Genomic DNA, 25762 nt, shown 5'->3' with positions numbered 1-25762 from the left:
GGTGCACTCTTTCACCCCACGGACTGTATGAGGCAATTGAATGAATCACGATCAGCAGAGCAGTAGGGAGCAACGTGACTGATTAATCTATATGTTCAGACCTTAGGCCTAATTAGTGCAACATCTTATTTGCCGGCACCATGGACACGAGCCTGGCTATCGCTCGCCGTGCTAGTGGAGGATCTTGTTTTTGGATTTCCATGATTCATGGGCACTAAGGTTTTTAATCAGAGAAACTCTGAATGAACGAAAGAGATCAATAAATTATGCAGAAAGAGTCAGTACCGTACAAATAACTAAATGAAAATGCATCGAGCGTGGGTCACTAATGGGTACTTCTGGAGCATATGCAAAGATACTTTTGATTAAACCGTAAGCTGAGGTCTATTAGAAACACACAAAGTTGCCGGGTCTGGGGGGTGGGGGGTGGAAAGTTCATCTGGCTCTTGGGCCTCAGTAGCTCCCGAGTCAGGACCATAGGAACGTGTGGGAAAAATACAGATCGTTACCTATGGGTAAGTTAGGAAATCACAACGTGAGGCCACGGCTGTCAGTCATTTTAAATCCTGAGTTATCCTATGTTAAACCAATAAAAACTGCCACCCCTCTGGGGCACGAAACACCCTGAGCACACAGACTCGCGTGCCTCGTGCATTAAGTGGTCCCCATGAACATTTTTAGGAGTGGTAGCTAGCTGTTAGGTGTACTAAGAAGAATAGATAAATTACATAAATGAACAACTTTATAAGTATGTAATGGGATGGGAGCAAGTGTGGGCCAGCAGGGAGAGTGTTGTCTATAATTCTGACCATGCCTTTTCTTTCCTATGTGGAATCTAATGGAAAATATAGATGGTACTAAGAAGGTATGTGTGTGTGTGTGGGGGGGGGGTGAGTGTGGTTAATTGGAATAGATAAAACCGTTGTTAGAATATTTGATTTGCATGTAGGAAACCATCTTTGACCCCCACTGTGTGTGGGATAAGTCCACACTGGCACATCTAACACTAGGCTTCTTTTTTTTCCCCTTCGGAAGTTTGTGCTTGACTTCACCAAGCGATGCCGCCCACCAACCGAGTCATCCTGGAATGGCAGAGGTCTTGGCTTTTTCCCTTTTGGGTAAGGGAGGAAGAGATTCACGTGAGTAATAGCTTGAGTTTTATGTTCTTGGCTTGGGAGGTGGGCTTATGAGTGTTGCTTGCATTTTTTCCTAAGTAATAGATGATAGCAATCCATAAGTAAAACAAACAAATGCCAAGCGGTGAGCATTGATGGAAATATGGTCAGACTGGGGGCTGTTGATTCATGCAATTTAGCATCACTAAAAATCCAATAAAAGAGGATAAGTGGTTTTTCATTCATGTTCAAGGTTGCTTAATATTCTATTATATTTTTTCTGTGATTCTTTTATGTACCTCCTCACTGATAACACTTAGGTTATTGATTTCTTGATGCGAATGGGTACAGGACAATGACCAAAATGACCTGTTTATTCTCATGTAGTAAGATCATGGCTGTTTGCTTACTCATGGCGCCATCTTTAAGGCCTAAAGAGGGCAAACATGGACCAAGGGTGAACACAGAGATGCTAGGGGATAAGAATTTGCGTTGACTCGAGTGTGGAAAAAGTACACAGGCGCGGGGGGCGGGGGGGGGGAGGACCAGACCTATTAATTATGTGGTAAATGGACACTTGATCGACAAATGTATTATTCAGTGATGTTGCTCTTCCGCCTTTGGCTCTTCAGCACATCAATGGATAAATCATCAAGCAAAGGAAGAAAATCTATCAATGGATATATAGAGCAGTGAGTTCGATGTGTGAGTCAAAGAGTTTTGACTAAACTGTCAGACCAATGTCAGAAGAACACCAGGAAAAGAAAAACCCTTTTATCTCTGCTGTGTGTGAGATGTTCTTCCTGTACAAGTTGGACATAGTCAAAGACCTTGGTCGTGGCCCTTCCCATCTGTGAATTGTATTATAATGAGATGGGTTCGAGAATGAGTAAAGCTGGCCAATTTTGGCAAGGATAAGGAAAGAAAAAGTATTATCATTCATTGTTGTTATTTTTCTGACACACCAAGCCTCATTATACACATAAGGCCAAGGCTCTTTGACCATTTCCCTGAAGGACATGTCCTGGGCCACGAACCATGGTATTGCTGTTTGAATTGTGTTGGGCAGCTGGCCCCTGGTTTTATTTAGACAGGGAACAAATTATTTATATGAAAATGATTGTTTGAATAATTGTTTAATTGAAAGAAGGCCAAGCCTGGGTGACTTTTGTTCACACGGTAATAAGCATTATCAATCTAATTCTGTCCACCAAAGACACTGTTCTCTGAAAATGGACCTTGTCAATTGTATCTATGGTCACTGGGTCTATTTATGTAGCAAATGTTTTCGTGCAGTGTCTCAACTTTTATAGGTTTTGAAATACCCTTAAAGGTGAATGAAAGCATGAGGTCATATCTCACTTTATTACTTAAAGGGATACAGATCCAGGGTCGGCTCAAAGCAAGTTTTGTGAAACAAAAATGGAAACTAAATATTTTCATTTTAAGCTGGGCGTGGTGGCGTACGCCTGTAATCCCAGCACTCAGGGAGGCAGGGGCAGGTGGATCACTGTGAGTTCGAGGCCAGCCTGGTCTGCAAAGCAAGTCCAGGACAGCCAAGGCTACACAGAGAAACCCTGTCTCGAAAAAACCAAAATAAGAAAAATAATCATTTTATTATTATTGTGAGTTGGTGTGCATAATCTGAGGACAACTATTTTGGCAGTTATTTCTCTCCTCATCGTGGTATGTGGTAATAAAGCTTGGGTCTTAAACCTTTCTTAGCAAGTGCTTTTACCCTCTGAATGAGTCATCTTGCCAGCACAGAGACCTGATTAATTTAGATTCATTAATGATTAATAAAATCCCTCCATCTTTAACTGATCCAAGTTGGGTTGAATTGTATTAATTGCATATTTTAGTTCATTTCTATGGCTGTTCCTGCAGTTCATCCTTTTATTGTATGTATATGTTGGTCAGTTATGCCTTTGACATAAGTTGGTGATGAACAACCCACGCCAAAGATATAACTTTAGAAGTACAAAAGTCCTCGAGGCCCCTTAGCCACTCAAGTGGAAACTAACATCTCCATCTTTACTGAACAACTACATCCGCCATAGTATTCTTCCTCTGTAAAGTACAGCAAACTCCATGATGACTGGAAGGTGTTTTGCTTTGTGATGTACAACACACACTCTACAAAGAACGGAGCCCACAGGCTTAACTCCTTTAATAGGCTGACTCATGAGGGACTGGGTGACTAATCCAGCCTTGGTTGCTATTACATTCCCATTATTGACTCCAAAATAACTCTGCTTCTTACGTGCAGACTTATGTACTCTTTAATTTTTAATACAACAGAACCTAAAATTCACCACCCAACACAAGAGAAATAAATGCAGCCATTAAGACTGTCTGTGCGCTGCTGCCCACGGACACCCTAGCCTCGTTTATCTTTTTCAGTGGACCTCGCTGTGCATTGCTGAGGGTCTGCGTCAAAACAGTAATCTGAGGCCCCCTAATCCACACATTAGCTGACTGGCTCATCATCTTTATTCTGTAGGTACATTGTTTATTTCTGAACTACATCAAAAGAATAGATGATTGTATAGGAATAAAATAAATAGACGCTGTAGGACCGGCAGAGGGCATTGACCAGAGTCTGTGGTTAATACGATTCTGCACAGCCTAAATCTGTTAATCATGGAGAGCTTTTATTTGTTCTCAGGATTTTTCAGTATTGAGATTTGTTTTGTGTCATTAGCAATTTACATATTTTTGTCAATGACAAATGTCTGAGCCACGAACCCATTGAGGTGAGGACACGTGGGATGAAGGAAGAAAGTTGCTCCTCATGTCCTTGCCGTGCCTGGAGGGCAGTTCATGGCCGTCCAGGGTTAGCTTCTCTAACCCGAAAGGTCAGAAAACACTCTTAAATCTGAGGAGTTTCTGAGCATCACTTTTTGTCCCGTGTGGAGGGTTCCACACTAATCCTTGTGATGGGTTAACAATCAAAATGCAAGTGCACCAAAATAATGTAACAGATTCCTTCTGGTCACATGTATAAGAAGACCAGAGGACATATGAACTTGGTTTCTTTCTGGGCCTCATTTTTAAGACAACTCATTGTGTTCATGCAAATATTCCAAAAGTTGGGTAAAAAAAAAAAAAAGTCTAAAATCGAAACAATTCTGATGCCTGGCATGTCAGAACCTGGATGATTGGCTATGGAGTAGCTTCCCCAGTGACTTTATGGTTGCAAAGCATGAAGTGTATCATTTTTCCCAGTTTCCATGAGGCCAGAATTCATGGGTTTCTTCTGTGTTGTGTCTCTTGTCAATTTGCTGGTGAGTTGTGAGGTAAAGTGGTTGTTTGGCTGTGTGTGTGGTATCTGCCCGCAGGGTTCGTGTCCATGGCTGGCTGCTGATGGGGACCAAGCTTCTTCTCCACATGAGCCTTTTTCAGTGAGGGTCTTTAGAACAATCAATGCAGGGCAGAATTAGGTAGATACCCAGTGTATCGCATAACCCATCTCCCTCAGGCGCAAACTTCCACAGTCTTCTACCCGCCACATAGACAGCCATGATTCACGATGTGAGACATAACACAAGACTGTGCATGCCACAGGTGTGGAGCCCCACTGAATACCATCTTGGAGGCTGACTAGCTAGCATGTGGACCACCATCCTTACAATTCAGAGAAATTATTTTTATTTTTGTTGTTTTTTGAGACTGGGTTTCTCTGTGTAACCCTGGCTGTCCTGGACTCGCTTTGTAGACCAGGTTGGCCTCGAACTCACAGAGATCTGCCTGCCTCTGCCTCCCCAAGTGTAGGGATTATAGGTGTGCACTAGCACCCCCAGCCAATTCAGATAAGTTTAATTAAAGAAGAGCAAGGAAAGTTCATAAGTGGCTTTGACCTGAAGTGAAGGAGCTGAGTAATAATATTATCTCAGAATACACAAGAGTGTCTCAGTTCTCTAGAAAGCAAGCCATCAGATGTATCTTAGTGCAATGTCAGGAGGATGTTTCAGAATCATGGTCCATGTTTATTGACTTTTTTTTTGGTAGTAACTCCTTAGAAAATAAACAAAGGGAAGACTGACCAAACCAAACACAGCCAAGCCCTGACCAATGATGAGAAGTCTGGGGTGTCTGAATCAATGATTTTGATTAAACCCTGTAAACTCTGAGGTCCACTATAGACTCCAGTAGAGGCCAGCGAGATGGCTTGGTGAGTTATGACACCCACTGCCGAGCCTGAGGACATGAGTTCAATCCCCTGGCCCCACATGTTGGAAGGAGAGAACTGGTTCCCGAAGTTGTCTTCTGATCTCCACATGTGTGCTATTGTGCATGTACACACACACACACACACACACACACACCCCAAGTGAATATGTAAAAAGAATAAACTTCATTAACACTTGTTTAGTAAATGTCATTAGAAATTTGGTATATTTCAAATTTTCTCCTAAGTCTGTGTTGTTTCAGTGTAAGTAAATTAACATAACTAGATGAACACTTAAACAAATAAATATTTAAATCATCAAGGACAAAAGATAGTTAGTTGTATGTGGCCTCCTTATGTGATTGCATAATTTATGTACTATTGTGAATACATTTGAAGCAATAGATTACAACATAAATTTATTAAATCCGATTGATAACCATTTACCCTGAGTCTTGAGAAAGTGATGACATTGTTTTTTCACTATTAAGGAGATAGTAGATGGTAGATTCTTGCTTATTTATTGGACTGTAGTTAAAATATCAGAACAGCTCAGTATATGGAAGCAGCATTGGTGTAGTGAGCGCAGAGCTGCTGAGCTTCAGGACAGCTAATCATCCCTGCAACACTGATGCTCACTGTGGGAAGAGGCAGCTTCAGCTTCATGATGACAGTATCATGTCTGTTATTGCTCGGACTCAGTGTCTGTTGGTGTTACTGTTGTTTGCGAGTGAGAGAATGATGGTTTGAATGAATGAAGAAAGAGTGAAAACCCAGACCAGTGATCTTAGAGGGCGCCAGCAAGATTTTTATTAAAGTTCAATATGCCGAGAGGCACAGTTAAACTAAGTACACAACATGACTGCCATCGTGATGGCAAATGAGCGTAGGAAGAGTCCGTTTTGTCTTCTGTCCATTGGGATTCTTTAGTTCGAATTATATCCTCTATAAGTAAAAGAAGACTTGCATGTAAGTGAGTGAAAAAAAACCTAAGGAAAGCTGTGGATGGGTCAGTTGCAGGAGTATGTGATGGAGTGGATGGAGGGGAAGGTGAAGACCTGCGCTCTGCTTTCCTGGCTGGAGTAGCCTGTAGGTCCCCACCGAATGCCTGCTGTGGTTGGCTCCTGGGATGAGAGGTGAGAGGGCGGCTGAAGGAGAGGGCTGTGGCATCCACTGGAGAAAGGGCGTGGAGAGCAGTGGGAAGCGGGACGGTAGATACCTGATGTCAGATCACCTGTGTCACTGGCTGGGTCAGTGGATACCTGAAGTCAGATCACCTGTGTCACTGGTGGATACCTGAAGTCAGATCACCTGTGTCACTGGTGGATACCTGAAGTCAGATCACCTGTGTCACTGACTGGCGATGACTTGATATTCTCAATTTTATTGATTTTTTTTTTTTGGCTCTCATTTCTAGTTTTTTTTCTTTTTACTTGATTTGCTTTCCTTTTCTTAGTTTCCTTGTAAGCATGAACACTTCTCTTGTCCGAACCTTTGTTCTCTTTGATCAAGAAACTTTTCATTCCTTTTGTCCACCCAAGCCACTTGTAACTGCCCTTCAGCTCTTAGGATTGAACATAACAATTTAGCTTATAGTTAGAATATACCATGAAATAAGGATGACTGCTATGTAGTATCATCTGAAGAAGATCCCACTACCTGTATGAGAAGGGTATTTTGTATACCTGTATTAACAGGGGCGGGGCTTTTTGGGGTAGTAGACGCACCAGTGTCTTTTACATTGTTTCAGAGTAAACAGAAAACACTGGTTCATTAAAAAAGAAACCCAACTAGGCTCTGTTTAAACTTCTAAATCTGGCTAAGTCTACTTTTCTTCCACAAAATGGTCACAGGCAGCTTTTCTAAGAAACAAAATCTTGGCAGTTAGCTCTCCATGTAAGGAACAGAGAGAACAGTGTAAGCGAGACATCAGGTTCATGGCCTTGTCCGGGTTCTGTGTTCATGGATATGTAGTAGTAGCTCAAAGGGGAAGACGTTCAAAAAATGAATTAAAGTCTCCAAGAATGGACCCATGATGGGAAGGTGCTAGGAACCAAAAATCTCTCATCCAATTTGGCCTAGTGGCAGCGATTAAAAAAAAAAAAGCAATAGTCATTTCATTTATTGTGAGAACTGTTTAGTGTTGTGTTCTGTCACTTGTGATCAAAGTGTTTGCCTATCTGTGTGGCCCTGGCTGATAGTGAAGAAATCACAAGTGGTGGAAGATGGTGGCTTCATTACCTTTCATCTGGGCATCTTTACCCATGGGCAGGTTCTCTCAGTAGAGGGTTTAGGGGACCAGCACTCAAAGCAGATAGGTTCGAGCCCTAGCTGGTGAATATGCCTGTTCCCTGAGGTCCATGGTTAAGGGAGATTTCTTTCTTAAGAAAAGGCAGATTTTCTGTCCCTGTGATTTTGTGTTGTATAACATAGTCTAATAGATTAACAGGTGACAGAGATGTGGAGGGAGGAAGGCATGTTTGGGCCCATGATGAGTACCATGGGGTATCTGAAACCAGGATATTGTGATTAAACCCGTATATGGCTCTGAGGTCCTTTGCAGTTACCCCCTCTTTAGGGGACAGTGTGTGGAAGTGTGTCCTTATCTTTGTGGGGGATACACTGACTTTATTTCTATACCAGCACTGTGTGTGTATGTACAAAAAGCTAAGTACATTCTCAGCTTAGGTTTTACTTTTATTAGGAAATTAGCCTATGAAATTTTAAAAGTATGAATAAAAGAGAGGGCGAATTGAGCAATTATTCCAAAGGGATGTAACGAGACAGGATTTTTACGAGATCAACCCAACAGTCAAGGATCTTAGCCTTTTGTTTAGGGGTACATGGTCATTTGTATGTAAAAATTTTGTCTTATGTTGGTAACTGGTCTTGGATAGTTGCTTTAGGGAATGACACCTGCTCATTGGTATAAAGAATTGATAAATGTTCACATAATTACCAGATGAGCAGAGAAAAACAATGAGAATGTTAATCCAAAAACTTCATTTGTATTGATTTTCTTGATACAAATGCAAAAAAAGGGGGGGGGGGCAAGACTATTCTATTGTTGTTTAGGGCAGTGGTTAGAGCCAGACCAAAATATTCCTTAATGCTGTAGCCAGGGCTGATTACATTGCAGATTTCAATGAGCCCAGATATAAAGGGATGGTTTTAGGCCTTGATTTATTTATTTTTAAAGTTAGCATAGGGGTAACTAGGAATAAATATTATCATGTAAGAATTCCATCCCATACTCTGCTCCCCCACTACACACACACATGCGCACACACACACATGCACACTGTGTCAGAAGTGTAATTAGGAATAAATATTATCATGTAAGAATTCCATCCCCTACTCCATCCCGTCTCCTACCACACACACACACACACACACACACACACACACACACACACACTGTGTCAGAAGTGTAATTAGGAATAAAAATTATCATGTAAGAATTCCATCCCATACTCCGTCCCGTCTCCCACAACACACACACAAACACGCACATGCCCACACACACACACACACACACACACACACACACACACACACACATATACACATACACACTGTGTCAGAAGTATAATTAGGAATAAAAATTATCATGTAAGAATTCCATCCCATACTCTGTCACGCCTCCCACCACACACACACACACACACACACACACACACTGTGTCAGAAGTGTAATTAGGAATAAAAATTATCATGTAAGAATTCCATCCCATACTCTGTCATGCCTCCTACCACACATACACACACACATACACACACACACACACACACACACACACACACACACAGTGTCAGAAGTATAATTAGGAATATTTCAGGGGAATTAATATGTAAGTAAGAGGTAGATACAGAAAATAAGAAAGACATACCTATTTTTCAACAAATAGCGTAATAAGCCAAGAGCACTTGTTAATCAGAAGCAAAGTAGGATGGGGTCTGTAGCCCTCTTTCATACTGAGTATATTAGTAGCTGTAGTTAAAAGAGCTGCTTAGGTGTTTACTGGTCATTAACAAAAGGGAAAATGCAATTTTTAAATATCCACCTGATTTACAGATGGTTGGAATCGTTGTAGGACTTACTCTTGGGCGAAGTAGTGAGCTCACATCTTTATCATATATAACATCTGAAGTTAGATAGTAAATCAAAAGTTTATTATTATGTAGTTCTGCTTGACCCATTAAATTCTAAATCTATTCTAAATCTTCTTTTCCCTCCTGTGGTGAATGTAGGACCCCTGATTTAATTATTTAATTTGGAACCACTGTCCTGGGTAAGAAGCATAGATGAGGATAAAGGTAAGACCCATAGTTCATGGCCTCTTTTTGGAGTCTTTTGTTTGTGGATGCTAGCTAATCAAGTTCCAAATGAGAAAAACTCACATACCTAAAACAGAGAACTCTCTCCAAGTGTGGACCAATCCCGGGAATGCAGTGTGACTTACAAAATCATTCTCAAGCCAAATTGGCACACGAGAAGTGATTTTTAAAAGAAGAGGATGGTTATTTATTTAACTTACCCTCAGAGCCTTAGTGTTGTGGTTGAGCTCTGCAGTTCCAACAGTAGTAGTCCTTTGGGGGTGCCCCTTACGAATGTATATGAGCCTATAAGTGTTTCAGAGGCACAAGTTGGGAGACAGAGCTTCATTACATTTCATGGGGCCATCTTTGACATCTGAATGAATTAAATGAAAGAGAACCAATCAAAAACTAGATGTGGATTTGATCCGAAACAGAGATGCTGACAGTCCATAGTGTACCTTTGAGCATCCTGAGAGACGTAGTGTGACTTGAATATCTCAATGAGAAAAGAGCCCCAATCCAAAGATCTTGTTTTGGGGACTGTGTTGTCAATTGTGTATCAATCAGTAAATAGATGAAGCAAACACCCAGCATGGGCCAGTGATGAGGAGCATGGGGTTTCTGACCGAGGACAGTGATTAAACCCTTATGAAATCTGAGGACTATTGCAAAGTGGTGTCTGCATCTCAGAGAGATGAGTCCCCAAAGCTTGATCTTTGTGGATTCGAGGCATGACCCACATATTCCTGTAATAAAATTAGCCATGAATAAAGAAGATATTAATGAATAAAAAATAAGAAAATACAACTTAGCAAGATGGTGCATGCTTGCAGTCTTGGGAGCTTAAGGCCAGCCAAGGGTACATCCCTCTAAAAACAAAATACCCAACAACAAACAAACAAACAAACAAAAGCAAAACAAAACAAACAAAAATCCCAAAGCAGGGCAGATGGGATGGCTCCATGTGTAATGGCTCTTGTGAGTAGGGCTGGTGATCTGAAATCTATTTTTGAAACCTCAGAGAGAAGAATAGATTCCTACAAGTTGTCCTCTGACTTCTACACAATTCTGCTTTCTAAAGAATCCTATGAGAAATTAAACAAACCAGTTGGTGAGTGAGTTAAGCAAGCCTGGGAGATAGCTCGGTCAGCCACTTGCCCTAAAACCTCAAGGATCCAGTTTCCATCACCAGGGCCCAGGTAAATTAAACAAAAAAAAAAAAGCTGAGTGTGATGGTGTGTACCTGAGTTCCAGTGCTAGAGAGGCAGACACAGGCAGAGGCTAGGGTTTGCTGCCTGAGCGGGTCTAGACCAGTGAAAGTCCTTTCCTCGGAAAACAAGGTGAATAGCTTCTGAGGACTGGCACCCAACGTTGTCCTCTGGCTGGCCATTCGCACACGTGAACACGGCATGCATGTGCATGAGCACATACATGCACACACTTACCCAGGAAAGTTAAGCTTGGGCCATTACAGAGCTTAGACATATGGTAACTCTCTCACCTCCAGTTTTGCACAAAGTTCAACAGAAGTGACAACCTTGCTCTTATGTATGTTGCTAACAAACACACCAGATGTTCCTAATAATTAGAGTTATTTTTCTTGCTTTTACTGCTGGGTTCAGTGGTGTTCATTACATTATTTAAAGTAAAAACTTATGCAGGTTCATAAATATAAAGTGCTGTTCTCGCTTCTAAATCCCATAAGGTGATAAATATAAAGAAATGCTGCCTTCCCAAGTGTTCCGACCGGAACGCGAGCCAGAGCTTATGGCTAATTGATCACCCCCACCTGCTGTTTTTCCTCAAAAGCCAAATGACACTAATTCACTTGAATGCTTGCATTTTACCCCCCAGAATGAGTACGGCTCCATGGTCCTGTTCTGGGGAAGATGTTGCCTGTTTACTGCTAGATCAGAGGGAAGATACATATGTAAGTGCAGATCAACCTGTGTGTCCTTGCTGGGAGGCAGGTGCCACCACGTCCTCCAGGTGGTTCCTGAGGCACAGGTTCAAAAGAGGCCATGAGCTCACCAGTGATGGGAATGTTTTGTGAGTTAATGACCAGAGTGGATCCACTTCAGCACAACCAAGTTCCTCAGGATAAAAAGCTGAGTGCACAGTCCAGCCATTTCCAGAATGTTCTAACATGATTTGCACCCTAATGGACATAGGTATTTCTCTATTGTATTGTGTTCGTGGTCTCCTCACTGAGAGGAAAATGTAATGAAACAGAGAGTCGTCTTATCACCTGGGAGTTCATTGTACTGCCTTTAAAATACAGATGTTAAGTGAAAATACCCAGCGGGGCTGTGTGAGTGACAGCAACTGATAGGGTGCACACATAGCTGGGTTCCTTCAGATTTACCATGTTGAGGCTCACAGCAGAAAGGGCTGGCTGTAGCTCTGCAGGATATGCACTGTCGAGATATATTTGTATCTTCAAGTATCTTTCTTCCCCTAATTCGTGGATATTGATTATATTATTAGTGGATCGATGAGTAAGTCACGAATAATATTGCTGACTAAAAGCGTGGAATACCAGGTCTGAGTCGGTGATAGGCATGCGTGGGGTGTCTGACTGAATTCAGTTTCTTGACTGAGCCTGGCCTGTGACTGTGAGGTCAACTGTGCCAATGGAAAATGTGCCTTTGGTCTTGCATTGTTCATGTGTGTCAGGTCACTGTCATGCCATTCAATACCTTAGTAAAGACAAAAGGCTGTGCCGCATGCAGTTATGGAAGAGGCTAAGCAGAGACTGTTGCTCATTTCAGGGAGAGGACTTAGCTGTCCCCTGTGCGTTGTTGTTTGCGGTTTCTGCTGGGTCGCATGACTATTTCAAAATGTACCCATAAAGTTCTGTCTTCGGTATAATCTCAAACCAGTTACTAATATAAATAGGTACATTCTACATAATTAGAAACAGCACGGTGAGACATCCTACTAAACACACTAACATAAAAGTATTTTGATGAACAACACAATTACCAAAACCTCGAAGACTAATGACTAACCCTTGAAACATGGGAGCCGCCAGAGGCAGGACACTGAAGTCGAGTAATGCTTACAGATGCTTGTCCTGACTAGTTTTCATTTGAAAAGAAAAATTCAGCAGCCTGGTATGGCTGAGAAACGTAGTTGTTCTTTTTGAAAGTTAAGTTGTGGATCATTTGGTAAGGAATGAGTGGACAAACACAAACGTAGCTTAATGCTGCCGGTTCATGAAGATGGTTGCTAATTTTATAAGCGAGTGAAAGAAGAGCCTCCTGTCTGAACCCATCACGGGGGATGAGAAGGGTGGCGCATGCTTGGAACCCCAATACCTGGGAGGTGGAGGCAGGAGGATTACTGTGAGTTCCAGGCTGGCCTTAGCTATACACCAAGACCTTACCTGAAATGTAATGTATTTATTTAATTTAAAAAGTAAAAAGTAAACAAACACATAATTAATTAATCCTTCCAATTAAGTCCACTGAAGAGCTACACAGACCTCACTGTTCAGATTCATCTCATGATAAACAGTTAAGTTCCAATTAGTTTTTAAAAAAAAAGAAGAATTAAGTTTTTCACCATACTATACATTTTCCAAACTGCATTGCATGCTGGCTTCCACACTGGTCAGTGTGCCTTCCTGTAGCAAGTCCTGTTTGGCATGGCCAGGGCCACTGTGTAAAAGTGCAGGTGGCAATAAATACATAAAGGAGGAGTTGAATAGTAATTCATCCCATTTTGTGATGGTTTCTTTGCTCAGGGTCCTCTGCCTCAGTTGTACTTGAGATGCCTATCAGTCTTGCCAGACAGATGGACAGACAGGTATTAATCTAGATGGATACCGATTATCCTTCTGTTCCTTTTGAGTGACAGAGTCAAAGATCTTCCCATTTTAAATTTTGTCTAAGAGTGGAGTGAGTAGTGCACAGAAGTGTCAGTTTGAGGACCTGAAGCTGAGGTGACATTGACTCACGACTCTCCTGAAATGTAGGCATTCCATTCACTTCGCAGACCGACGTCAGGATCAGTTCCTAGCCTTGGCTCTCTGGTCATTGCCGCATGGTGAAGCTCTCTTAGCTGTTATGTCTGGGTACAGGGAGCGGTGGTGTGACCATATCAGTTCACAAGTGGCTCCAGAAGTACAAAGCCCAAGGTCATTCCCCCCCACCCCCCCACCCCCGAACTAAGCCCAAGCACACTGTAAAGAGAAGTGAAGAGGGCCAAAGAGTAGCATGAACCCATTGTAAGGAAAAAAAAAAAAAAAAAGAAAGAAAGAAAGAAAAAGAAGATGAGTTTGAAAATGTTGAAGGGAATTGAGTCAACTTCTAGAGCTGTTGATGCTCCACATCTTTCCTCCACTGCAGCTGGTTTTGGCATTTTTCAGGCTGGTAGAGATCCTGGCTGCTAGTGGTTTAGAGGACGCTTCCAAAAGGTGCTACTCTGTGTGTGATCTAGTTCTGAGATGCTGTCATGGTGGCACACTGTGTGTGCTGTAGTTCTGAGATGCTATCATGGTGACACACTGTGTGTGATCTAGTTCTGAGATGCTGTCATGGTGGCACACTGTGTGTGCTGTAGTTCTGAGATGCTGTCATGGTGACACACTGTGTGTGCTGTAGTTCTGAGATGCTGTCGTGGTGACACACTGTGTGTGCTGTAGTTCTGAGAAGCTGTCATGGTAACACACTGTGTGTGCTGTAGTTCTGAGAAGCTGTCATGGTGGCACACTGTGTGCTATAGTTCTGAGATGCTGTCATGGTGACACACTGTGTGTGCTATAGTTCTGAGATGCTGTCATGGTGACACACTGTGTGTGCTGTGTGCTATAGTTCTAAGATGCCACCGTGCTAGCACACTGTGTGTGCTATAGTTCTGAGATGCCTTCATAGAGTCTGTTTATTCCTTCTGCCTCTCCCTGATAAGAACCATTTGGTTGATATGGTTCAGTTCCATCGCTGTTTATTGGTGGACAGTGACTGTGCTTGTGCAGCCGTGTCTCAGGTAGTACTCTGTGTGAAGGCACTGTGGTTCACCGGAATATAAAGGTTGAAGTGTACGGAGAGGAGTGGCCAGCATGGAATCACAAGATGTCTCAATCAAAACTTTGATTTGAGCATGTGGAACGCTGAGGTCTGTGTTTATCAAGTGGCCTCATGTGTCCGAGAAGGAAACAGGCTAGAGCAGCTGTTCAGAATTCTTGGGTATTTGGACCAGGGATGTTCATAGTTTATGCATCTAGACTGATTTTTATGAGAAGTTGTTAAGACATGAGCTGTGTAACTGGGTCGATATGGAATAGAGAGAGAGCTGGGTGTGGGCCGTCATGAAGAACCCACCATTGCCCAGTCTTAAAGCCCTCAATCCCTGTGAGGGGTGTGCGTGTATAAATAGCAGGTGGGTCACAAGTTCAGGACCAGCCTGAGCTACACAGTGACACTGGGTCTGTGTCCCTCCTTTCACTAAAAACAAAACAAAGAACTCAGACTATTTTGTCTTTAAAAAAAAATTCGGGGTTCACTTTAGTTCCTTTTTTAAATGCTTCATTTAATTTTTGATAAATGTGTGCTAATTGCACAGTCTAGAGGTGTATATAATATATTCATTCATTTATTTTAAAAAATATCCATTGGAAAAGGGATTATACTTCTAACCCTGGTGGGACCCATAGACAAGTGTGTGCAATCTTGACCCTTCTTGTTTCTAAGTAATGGATTGAACTTAGTTCATTTTATCATTTAAAGTGAAGAGTTAGATAAATAAAGAGGTGAGCTAGTCTTTGGTCAATGAGAAAAATGGGAATTGACTTCATGAATATTTTAGTGTCAAACTAATGTCTCTTAAGATGATGTGGATCTAAACGGCTCATTGTTTTATAACTTGGTATTTGACACCACAGAATGAAGACTGTAGCTGACTCACTCTGAGACGAAGCATGTGCTGCTGCCTCTGTGGGTAAGATACTTTCTGTCTACAGACTAATCAGAGACACTTGTCAATCAGGGCTGCTTTCTTTGCAGTGTGCATTGAGTTATTTAAGTCTAGTCACTACAGACCAATGGTACAACGCATTAGGAAGCAGTGGCTATGAATCCAGCTGGTGTTCGTTATTTCACGAACCCTTTTATTTGCGCACTGCCATTTCCTTATCTGCTCACAGAATCTGGGGCTGCAGGACCAATATGGCTGCCACCTTACACACATGGCCGCTTATATATAAAGTAATTAAAGTGAAGTGAAATGTAAAATTCGATTTCCCCGTTCCAGTGGCCACACTTCAAGTACTCAGTAGCTACCTGAGGTTATGGGGCGCTGCGCTGGAGAGGGGACTATTATCAATGTTTGCTTTATACTGCAGAGTGCTTTTAGACAGCTCTGCACAGAGAAGGCCACACCCAGGAATAGGGAAGAGAGACAGATGTGATGGCCATGAGGCAGGCATGCGAATTGATCCATCCATGGTTCACTGAAGGCCCCTGGAGAAAGAGGCCGGGGAAAGAGCTAAGCAACGAGAAAAGAGCCTATAAGGAGACCTCCAAAAAATGTATTGTTCTTAGCTATTTCTTTTAAATTCATGAATATTTATTTTATTGCTGCCAGTGAGGTGATGAATGGGTCAATAAATAAAACTGTCTCTGAAGGAAAAAGAGAGAGAGAGGTCAAAGGTTGCTTATGGCTCAGTGATGAGTACCCTGGGGTGTCTGAATGGAGGACTTTGATTAAGCCCTGTAACTCTGAGGTCCATTGTGAAAAATCCCGTTTATTATCTCTTTGGGATATGAGCTTAATCTGGCAATCAAAAATAACACAGGCTCTGCTCTTGGGCTTCTGTGCATTAAAGCTCTGTATAAATCAACCAAGAATCCTATAAGTGAACACAAACAAACAGGCCATTTCTCTTCCAAATATGTGAGTGTTTAATTCCATAAGAATCATTACTATTGTGTTTGTGAAGCACCACATTCTAGCCATAAATTGATCTAGAGTGATGCTGTGGGGTATGTAGCCCTTGGATAAATATTTGTTGTTTTGAGATATGTTGTATTTTTTTAAACTAAGAAAAGAACAAAATAGTTATTTAAGTTGATTATTAACTAAATAAAATCCCAATTGAAGGGGGTTTACCCATAATCCTGGGCTGGAAACATGCCCCTGAGGAGCAACTTTGATTTCTGTTCTATTTTTCACTGTATTTCAATCTCAATCCTCAGTTTAATTTTAAAAATTAGGAAAAAATGAGTCAATCTTTCCATTACTGAACATATAATATGATCTGGCAGTAATATATTGTGTTCTGTCTGTGGAATCACAGTTGTAATGGCATTATCGTATATAGAAAGTGGACATTTAAGCTGATGCTCTCACAGTTTTGCAATGGTATGATCACATTTATTTATTTCAACAGACTATCCTATTATAAAATTTCTGTGCTAGTTCTTTGGAGTTGCAGGAATAAAGAATCCCATTTGCACAGACATGTACTAAGACTGGCCAGGATTTACACTGAAAAGGAAGGAACGTTGACATTCTTCATTTCCCAAACATTAGTAGAAAATTATTGCATAAATCATCACATGCTAAAATGAACCAGACCCAAAGACTTCAATTTTGTCAAGATTCACAGACATCTACAGAGAACATTTTACGAAGCTCACACAAGTTAAGTCATCACATTTCCATTATCCACAGAGCTCCCGTCCTCAGAACCAATGGCTCCAGTCTGCTTTAGACACTGGACCACACTTACAAACTCTTCTTGTGTCCTCATGCTCACTTGAGGACCCCAAGACTTGCGTGAGTAATATTCAAGATTATTCTGCCTTGTTTTGCTTAATGGGATGCTCTGTGTTACTACAAAGTGTTGAACGTATTCCAGAAAGGGACTGAGTTATTCTGAAGAATGAAATAAAATCACTCTAAGGCTATTCCTGTACATACATAGTTTTATTATTAACGGATTAATGTGTCAATCAAGAAACTTGCATCTATTACTAGAGAAGAGGAAGGCTAGTATGGACCAATGATGACCAGGGTCAGCACTATAAGTCGTGGACGATGATTATACTGCATGCTGTATGTCTGAGGTCCACGCCATAAGATGCCGCCTGTGCCCATCTTAGAAAAAGGATAAGTTTTAGGCATCTGCAGCACACACTGAGCATTAGGCACTTTCATACATTTTCTTAGTGGATCAATGAACCATGGTATAAATATACACACAAATGCATATACAGGTAAATTACTAGTGGCACTGACCAATTAAGAAAATAAACAACGGGCGGCCACAATGCTACTAATACATGCAGAAAATCTGAAACTCTTGTCAAGAAATAATTGACATAAAGATGTATATAACCTTTATCCAAGTTCACAAATGTAGTGTGGTTAATGGGTTAAGCCGTAGTGAGGATCAAGGTCTTAATTTTAAATGTTACTTGATTTCTTAAGCTGTCATAACAGTTTGAATCTTGAATAACAAATAGTGAAAGGAGAAGTGTAGAGGCATCTGCAGCACACACTGAGCATTAGGCACTTTCATACATTTTCTTAGTGGATCAATGAACCATGGTATAAATATACACACAAATGCATATACAGGTAAATTACTAGTGGCACTGACCACTAGTGTAGTGTAGAGGCAATTGGGAAAATATCAATCTTTTTATTATCTCCCCTGCTTTGTACTCACTACTTGGATGGATGCTGACTAAAACATTCGTTCCTGGCTGGGAGGCCCATGGCTGCCCTATCCTCACGTGTGAAAGCATGGTGGCTGATGTAAGTGGAGTCATAGTTTTTGCCTTGTTTTGGGTGGCCTTGATCAGACACTTCTGCCTTGGTAAAGACAGACGTAGGCTCCTATCAGGCCTATCAGACTGTGTGGTCAACTCGACATGACTCTGAACGCCATTTTGAAGATTTCCAAAATTAGGCGAGAAGACAGAGTCAGGGAGGCACAAGATCCGTTGACTAAACCTCAATACACCAGGACCTTGTGCCAGGATTTTGTGATGACCAACTAGGTCATCACAAAGTAACACAAATAGTTAGGTAACAGAAAGACAGAAAGTTTGAGAGAAAGCAAAGGGCAGTGTTGGATCAATGATGACCACTGATGATGTATGATCGAGGATCATGACTACAGGTCTGGGAGTCTGAGGTCCACACTAAAACACATGCAGTGTGGAGTTGTCATATAGGTATCGGCTGTGTTTGCATAATCTTTTATGTTCCCAAATTTTTATTCCATTTATATAATTAGGTTAAAATACAATGACTGAAAAGAGCAAAGTATTCTTCAATTTTGAAAATAATACCTTGTAGTAATACTCATGTACAAATACCAACATTCCCAAATCCACAAGTGATAAAGATCTCCAGGTAAAAATCCCTTAGCTGAGCATTCTGTGTGCTCTTCAAAATGGTGGCCAAAATTCTTTTTAGGGTAAGAACCAAGTCTCCTACTTATTTTCTGAAGAAGAATGTATCATAGCTTTATATACTTAGATGGATAAAATAAAATGTAACAATGCAAGGACCATTGGCTAGAACATACTTGTGTTTATAATCTGTTCTTCTTTTCACCTCTGGGTATATGCTCAAGCTGAGTTATCCTGTCTGGATCATGGCGTCCCCAGCTAGCTGAGGGTTTTAGGAACACAGCAGGCCTTGTAAGTACAGTCCGTGTTCTTGTGCTACTCTGACTGCTTTTCCTTAGTGTTAAACGAATCCAAATTACTCAAGAATGACACCCACCATTTATGACAGATACACATGCCCATAAACATTTTATTAATATCTTTAAGATTGAAATTGCTCTGATGACACACTGAATCACCAGCGTTCCCTTAGACAGCTCTAAAGCTTAATAATATAATTTGATAAATTTTATATATGTGATATAATCGGGCATTAATATTGTGCAATATTTTTGCATTGACAGTGGTAATGGCACTATCACAAATATAGGCAAATGTCATTATTATCTCAATTACCAAAGCCAAAGTACAGGCCAGTGAAGACCTTTTCAGAAGAAAACAGGAACAGGTAGATTGTTAATCCAGTCCAGCATGACTCTCTAAAAAAGGCAAATAAACATTTTTGCAATGATGATTGTATTTATTTAAAAGTAAACAACACAGTGTTGAGTCTTGTTCACTGGAAGGCTTAAGCTCATATGAAATCATGGAAAATATTGTCTCTGTATGCAAAGTGAGTTTCCTACTTCCTCTGTGGGCCGTAGCTCCCGAAATGGAATTAGGATCACTTAGGTCCTTGTGTCCACAGACACATGCCATGGCCCCAAATGACTAGTCAAGCACTCTAGTACTGAGCTACACCATCACCTTATTACAAATTTATGTATGAGTCTTGATGGTTTTATCAATTCATCAGTGAAACATGGAAAAGAGTTAAGTGAAAGACAGTGGCGGGGGTTGTGTAAGAAAATGGTAGGGCTTTTTTTGGGGGAGGTATGGACTAAGGAATGCTGTTCATCCAAAATAGTAAAATCTGCTTGTGAGGGGCTAATCCATTCAGGCCTTGGAAATGAGTTAGAGCGCTTAGGGAGGCCTTGACATTTTTCTGGGAGTGTTGACCAGTGTGTGATACAATGTCCTATCTCATAGGCAAACTAAGATCTCCTTCTGTTTAAGGAATAAGTAGTAAAATAGTCATTAATTTTTACGAAAGTTTCTAAAGAGCTATGACCCACCCATCCAGAGGTGTGGCTTTTAACCCTCGCTGATGAGCATATAATCAGGCTTTCTTAAGAGAAACTTCCCTTCTTCTTTCTCTCCATTCTGCCTATCTCTCCCTGACTCCCTTTCTTCCTCTCAGTCAACTTTTAAAAAAATCTGGTTGTATCCCTTTAATCCCTGTCTTAGTTTCTTCTTCCTTTTTCTCCCTTGTTCTTTCTCTCTACCTCTTCTTCTCTTAGTCTTCCCCATTGCCCTTTCTCTATCCTCTTCTCTCTCCTCAAACTTTCCTTCTTTCTCATTCCCTTATTCTCTTTCAGATCCTGTCTAACCTTGATTGTTCACTCACACACCCACTCTCTTGTTTCTCTGTCATTCCCTTCTTTCTCTCTTCATCCCCTTTTATCTCTCTCCTCGCCCTTCCTTACTCTTTACTTCTCTTCCTCCCTCACTTCCCCTTGGTGTCATGCCCTCCACTCCTCACTTCCCCCTTCTCTGTTTCATGATGCAGTCTAGGCTGGCTCGCAGCTTCCCAGTGTCCTGCGCGTCCCTCTGTCTGAGTTGTTGGCATGAGCCACCACTCACAGCTCTTCCTGGGTTGTGTGTCTGTAGGCAGCTGCATCCTTTCTTCTATATTGTTACCTTGTGCATGTCTCAGTTGTCCCTGAATTAGGCTGTACGATGAAAGAGATTGGTGAGCAAATACATCCCCAAGTAGGCCATGCAGATGTTCACTTAACGAGTACACGCACAGAATAAGGATTGCTATTGGCATAGACCAGAAAGACCTGTGACGTGATCCCTCAGCATCAGTCCATCCAGATTCACCTCATTTCCAAGGAAGACATACATGGTTGTCTCCATGAGTACCTGCTGGAAGAGATAGAAGTGCTTTGATTTGTATTTGTCATACAGAGAGTAAAATTAACCCTGAGAAAGACTAGGCCCATTCTAACTTAACAATTCCCCTCCTAATATCTCTGTGAACCTAGTAAGACTTTGACATCTGTAGAAAGGATAACACCACAGTGGTTCCATTCTCATAACCTACCTATGTTTTATTTCCCAGAATGGACTCACTATGTCTGATGTAATGAGGATTCAGTGGCCGGGGCTCTAAGGTTTTATGCTGTGGACATAGGATACCTAGACTGAGGTTAGTGCATTTCTGAAATCCTATATCTAATCTAAGATACTTGTGACTTGATTCTGAATAAATAACCTGCGATTTGTTGTTATGTGTTGATCAGTTAGGCAATCAGTAAGTAAATACATAAATAAATGGGAAAAGTGGATGGCTAATCAGTGTATATGGCAGAGCAAGGAACCCTGGTCATTTATGTAATTTACACTTTCGCTCCTTAAAAAACATGTTGATCGAGAACCTTTTTCCTCTCTGCCAGAAGTCTTTAGATCTAGGGATTATAAGTGACTATCAATGTTGATTGGGGGTAGTTCAAAGTTGACACTGTTAATTTTTGAATCTTTATTTTTAAAATTTGCAAAAAAAATCACCATACACTGACATGAACCAGACCCCAAAACTTAATTAAAAAAAAAAGAAAATACATAAGTATTACTATAGGTTCACAGTTTTTTTTCCAGAAAATGTCATACAAAGCTTACTCTAGTGAAGTCATCAGGTATTTATGATCCCGTGTCCTCATCCCACAGAACCAGTGGCTCCAAAATGCTTTAAACCCAGGCCATGCTCACATAGGCTATTCCTACCCTCTGTGTCCACATTAAGACACAAAACTTGGGTGAGTACTTTCCTGAATTATTTTTCTTGCTTTGATCAATGGCGTGCTCTCTTATTGTAGAGTATAAAATGTATCCAGCAAGGATACCCGCCATCCTGTAGGGCAGCATGAGGTCATTTGCTGTCATCTTAACTGTTAATGGATGGGTGTGTTCATCAACATGCACATGTTCCTGGAGAAGAACAAGTCTAATATGGGCCAATGATGACTGGGTTTCGGGATTATAAGTCACTGACGATGACTATGTCATTGGAGTTCTGAGGTCCACAGCATAGGATGTCCCATGTGCCCCTCCCATGCAGGGGTTTAAAATTAGGCATGTGCAGCACATATTAGGCATTGCAGTCATGCACTCTCATCATTTTTATAGTGGATCATTGAACCATGACATACATATATGCAGATAAGGTATTTAAGGCATTGACCAATTCTGAAGATAAATATTTGACCATTAGTGATATTAACACACACTGAAAATCTATTTAGAATGATGGCATAAAGGTTTATGTAACCTTCATCCGAGGTGATTTATACAGTAAAGTTAATGCCTTAAGTCTTTGTGATGGTCAAAGCCTTAATTTTAAATATTACTTGATTTCTTAAGAAAACTATTACAACAATTTGACTTTTAAATAATAAAAGGAGAAACGTCACAATAATTGGACAAAATATCGATCTTTTTATTATCTTTGCTGCTTTGATTCCCTGGATGGATGCTGGCTAACACACTGTTTCCTGGCTGAGAGATCCATGGTTACCATAGCCCTGTGTGTAAGGAGCTCAGCAACTGATGTAAGTAAGACAAAGTTCTTGTCCTGGTTTGGGTGGCCTTGATCAGACAGACACTCTTGTCTTGATAAAGGCCTGTGAGGCCTATTAGACTGTGTGGTCGACTCAACATGACTATGAACACAATTTTGAGGATTTCCAAAATTAAGAGAAAAGATAGAGAGTCCGGGTGGACTTCAACACATCAGGGCCCTATGCTAAGAATTTGTGATGAATAGTTATGTAAATACTTATATTTACATTATTTACATAAGTAAATATTTGTATTTATACATGTAAATATTTGTATTTGTGTATGTAAATATTTGTGTTTACATATGTAAATATTCATATTTACTTAATTGAGACAAATATGCAATAAAAACATAAAAAGTGTGAGAGAAGGCAAGGGCAGTGTTGGATCAGTGGTGTATGATCTGTGAATCCTGTCTATTGGTCTATGAGTCTCAGGCACATACTAGAACATATATGTAGTGTGTAGCTGTGGGATAGATATCAGGAGTGATATAGTATGCTATCTTGATTTTTATAGTCACGGGTTTTCTTAACTAGACTAGTACATAAGACATAAAAGAGGGTATAAAAGTCTCAAATTGTAAAAATAATGCCATAGAGTATACTAACAATATACACATCAAATCTTAAAAGTCTGTCAGAAATAAGTAGACTAGATCTGTGTGCAGTGTTAAAATGGTGGTCCAATTCTTATAGTATGACCCCAGGTCTCATATTTATTTTCCCCAGGAGAAAATATCATGCTATTATATAATTAGATTAGTAAAATATGGAAGAGACAACACAACTATTGGATAGAATGTAACTATGTGTCTAATCTGTTTTTTCCATCTCTATGTGATATTCTTGAGCTGAGTTACCCCTCTTCCCTGGGCATGTGGTCCATGACAAGCCTTGGGTCTCGGCAGCACAGGAGACTGTGTAAATATAGTGTATGTCTCGTGTTCTATGATAAATTCTCCTTCTTGTTAAATTAATTCTGTGTAACTCAAGAATGATACCCATAGTTAATGATGGATGTAACATGACAAATTTTATTAATATCTGTAAAATTAGGATGGTTACAACGCCGCAGTGAATGGCCAAAGATCCTTTAGATGGCTTTAAAGCACATGTAAGGATATCAGTTGTAAGCTTTTATAAATCTTGGTTATCTTGTTATTAATACAAAGTAATAAGGATCTCAGTAAATAACTGTATAAATTAATGAAAATATGTAGCTTTCATGTGAAATATATGATGGCATATGGTGCCATATGAACCCAGGACCATGACTACTGTTTTATTTGTATGAGGGCTACATCTTACAGCCTGTGGTTTGTACTTGGGGTTCTAGGTATAGTCATGGATGTTTGTATAAATTAATTCTCACTATATTTTTGTACCTCAGACTATTGAAGGAATTATTGCACAAATAAACCAAAAAGCAAAGACAGTTGTTATTCTTTTGACAGGTAGGAAAATAAGTACATGGCATAAATTCTGCAAATATGTACCAAATGTCTTGAGTATTTATTGATGTGATCAGCACCATGACCAGGGGCAACATGGTAGAAGAGAGTTTACGTAATCTACAGTTGGTGGTCCATCATCAAGGGAAGTCAGGCAGGAATTCAAGGCAGAAACCTGGAGGTAGCTACTGAAGCAGAGACCATAAAGGAACTCTGTTTGTTCTTTACAACTTTCTTAGCCTGCTTTCTCACAACCCCCAAGAGCATCTGTCTGGAGTGCCAGGATCTGCAGTACCCTCAGCCCTCTTCCATCAATTATTCATCAAGAAAATGTACCACAGATGTGCCTATAGGCCTGCCTGGTGGAAACATATTTTTATTTAAGTTCTTCTTTCCAGAATGACTCTAGCTTGTGTCACTTTGACCAAAGAACTAACTAGGACCATACCCTAAAGCCAGTTGAAGAAATGAACTGTTAACTTTAAAACTTTGGTTAAAACTTCTGCAAAAAATAACAGGTATAAGTGATTGTAGTCTCTGGTGCATGCTCAGAGTTCTTAAGCAAAAACAGAAACAGAAATAAAAGGTTTCCAGAGAATTTAACTCCCTTACACTTAATGGCATTGAAAAAGAAATGTAAAAATAATTGGGTGCAATACATATATTCTAATCTCTTCTGCTTTAGACTCTCACAGTGGATGTTTCCAAGGGTTGCTTGCATTTTCCTCTGGCTCCAAGTTCTATGTATCCAGAGCTTATAGACTAATTTTTATGTTATTAATTGGTGCTTTCCAAAATACCTTTCTATATGTAATGACTGATTGATGAGTTCAGCATGGCTATCAGGCACGATATTGATTAGTTAGTATGTGCAAATGTAGCAATAGCTAAGGAAAGAGGTAAACTTAATGTGACAAAAGGTACCAATTAATAACATAAAAATTAGTCTATAAGCTGTTACAATTAGACAAAAACATTAACAAAGGTATACTGGAAAGGTGCTTTCCAACTTAAATAGAATTTCCAGGGTTAGAGAAATGGTTATGTAGATAAAAGAACTTGATGCTCTTACATAGGATCCAAGTTGGGTCCAGTCACCAATATGGCAGCTCACAACTCCCTGTAACTCTAGTTCAAGAGGGTTTTCTGGCCTCAGTAGGCACCACATACGTGTGGCACTCATACATGCATACAGATTTTTAAAAACTCATACTAATAAAAATAAGTGTTTGATAAAATAATTACACAATCAATGTACTATCAATATACCTAAAAATACAGCAGGTCATGAAGACAGAATGAACGAGAATTCCACATGAAGTAAAATCGTAAACTGCCTTCTTTTTATGGTCAGAGCTATGTATAGTGTTTTTATTCTTTCTTTCTTTCTTTTTGATTTTCTAAGACGTTTTTGTTTGTTTGTTTTGCTTTTGGACAGCATTGGCTGTCCTTGTCC

General features: G+C 40.4%; 2 long non-coding RNA genes across 21 annotated transcripts in view; both read left to right on the top strand.

Moving 5' to 3' along the window:
* Nucleotides 1–15546, top strand: part of LOC311603597 — a 38296-nt gene extending 22750 nt beyond the window's left edge. Inside the window, exons 7-10 of one of the 7 annotated variants that reach the window (XR_014781167.1) lie at nt 1036–1139; nt 1748–10805; nt 11461–11536; nt 15491–15546. This is a non-coding gene — a long non-coding RNA (uncharacterized lncRNA). The other 6 variants (XR_014781172.1, XR_014781168.1, XR_014781170.1 and 3 more) reach the window with 6 other exon arrangements.
* A 1754-nt stretch (nt 15547–17300) lies between these two features.
* Nucleotides 17301–25762, top strand: part of LOC311603594 — a 30297-nt gene continuing 21835 nt past the window's right edge. For 10 of the 14 annotated variants that reach the window (XR_014781146.1, XR_014781147.1, XR_014781148.1 and 7 more), the window contains exon 1: nt 22059–22843. This is a non-coding gene — a long non-coding RNA (uncharacterized lncRNA). The other 4 variants (XR_014781145.1, XR_014781150.1, XR_014781151.1 and 1 more) reach the window with 4 other exon arrangements.

Source organism: Acomys minous (genome assembly GCF_964271855.1).
Source record: "Acomys minous genome assembly, chromosome: 8".
Lineage (NCBI taxonomy): Eukaryota > Metazoa > Chordata > Mammalia > Rodentia > Muridae > Acomys > Acomys minous.
This window is presented reverse-complemented; position numbering and strand designations above follow the sequence as displayed.